Source organism: Homarus americanus, unplaced genomic scaffold (genome assembly GCF_018991925.1).
Source record: "Homarus americanus isolate GMGI-L3 unplaced genomic scaffold, GMGI_Hamer_2.0 scaffold37875, whole genome shotgun sequence".
Taxonomy (NCBI): Eukaryota; Metazoa; Arthropoda; class Malacostraca; order Decapoda; family Nephropidae; genus Homarus; species Homarus americanus.
The window spans coordinates 6,746-8,673 of record NW_024746097.1 but is presented as its reverse complement, the minus strand read 5'-3'; the positions used below and the strand labels follow the sequence as shown (position 1 = coordinate 8,673).

Below are 1,928 nucleotides of genomic sequence, written 5' to 3'. Positions count from 1 at the left end.
GCCTCTGTATTGATAGCCGGTACATGTCGTAATATCCACCGCTCATAGTTAAATCTTTATGTCCGTTTATTTTGTCCTAATTTAAGTATCAAAGAGTGTTTTCATTTTTAAGTATCTTAAGTATCTTGTTTCCTCACTCTTAAGTATCCAAGTATGATTTATTTTCATTTTTAAGTAACTAACCATATTTTTGTTTTCATTATAAAATGTGATTGATATAGACAACAGAAGTAAATATCAGCTGGAGGTCGTAAACGAAGCTGATGTGAAGTATTTTGACTCACTGTTCCCACGAACTAATTGCTTCACTGGTTTATACCGAAGAAATAAAACCGTCAACGAACCATCCGATTCAAATGTGTCTTAGGCGATATTTTACATTTCTGATTCATTATCAAGCCACTTAACTCCCCAATTAAACCTTCACTACAACCCTATCCTTATTTACCTACCTTCGTGGACTTTTCAACAATTAAACTTATACATTCTATTTTCTAGACTTTCCTCAATTTTTTACTTTTTCAACTATCAAAACTTTATCCATCTATTCTCTAAATTAAAGTCTCCACAATACACTATCTTTGGCCGAAACATTTTTACTCCAAATTACAACACGTCACCTCTACTCACTCCAGCACAGACCACTCGCCATCATTCGACAACCACCAAAACTAGAGATAATAAACTTCCTCACAACACACCACCTTTTACAGAACCAACATTTGCCACCTCTACCTATTTACAGCTCAATGACAAATAGTCTTTCCCAATTTTATATCGTCGACAGTCTCGGGGTTCGTGGATGACACCGAAGACCGACCATTCCCCTCCCCCTCAATACTTATTAAACCTTTCCAAACTAATTTACACCAATGACACAAACAACTTCACAAATCTTTATGGTAAAGTCCAGGGAGGCCGTTAAGTGGGGTAAGATACGAGAACACTTATGTGGGAAACACATACCGCTTTCATTTCTACCGAGTGACATACCAACTTCTTTCTAACCTTTTATAGCACAATATAACCGAGCAGGTCTTATTTTTTTGGCAATATTTTTACGCTTTCCTCGAGGGGTGGGAATCACGACTCATTTAGGTAGACCGACAAATCAACTTCTCAAACCTTACAACTACGAAGTAACACCATCGTTAGTATACAATGCAACCATTTCATTGTGGCACATTTTTTTTTACCCAAAATGTATAATTCGGGAACGCCTTTAGTAATTGCCATATATAATCTCCATAAACGTAACCTGGGATTTTAAACAGAGTAACAAATAGAAAAACACACCGGTGCAACACTGCATTGCCGACGCCGCAGTCGCCAACGACAGTAGGAACTGAATGACGTCTCTTCCCATTTTACCTGGAAGAGTCAAAATAATTACATATTAGACAACTTTATGACTGTACATTATTATTTAAACAATTACTGTATTGCTTTGATCCAGTATTTTACACACATACTAGTCAAATATTAAACCTATTCTATCTAAAGCGTAAAAAATTAACCAGTCTTCCTCAATACTGTACAATACTTACAGCTGTACTGGCTCTTATTACCTACATGTTCTTTTACTTTTCTTTTATCCTCTTCACCACTGATCGGCTTGTTAGCCGCTTGGGCGATCGGTCACGTCTCTGTTACACATTGTTGGCAAGTACTGGGCATGCACCGGCTCCTGAATGTACCTGAACCCGCTCCAATGTTGGTCAAGTCTGGTCTTGAAAGAGCTCACACTCGGTGCCGTCACAACATTTTCTGGTAGATTGTTCCAAGAATTCACAACTCTCACTCCGAAAAAGTTTGCCCTCACAGTTTTCAGGACTTGAGGCTTCTTCGATCTTGAGCTGTGACTCCTTGTGGGGCGAGCGTCCGCCAGCTCCAAGTAAGGACACTCGACCGAGTTCGGGCGCTCCAAT

The 1,928-nt window shown here is 38.8% G+C and overlaps 1 long non-coding RNA gene across 1 annotated transcript; it reads right to left on the bottom strand.

The window, feature by feature from the left end:
• Positions 1-1,081: 1,081 nt before the first annotated feature.
• Positions 1,082-1,678, bottom strand: LOC121878914. Its single transcript, XR_006091258.1, has 2 exons — positions 1,548-1,678; positions 1,082-1,371 (listed from the first exon to the last, which is right to left on the bottom strand). It is a non-coding gene; the product is annotated as an uncharacterized LOC121878914 (long non-coding RNA).
• Between the last annotated feature and the right edge of the window lie 250 nt (positions 1,679-1,928).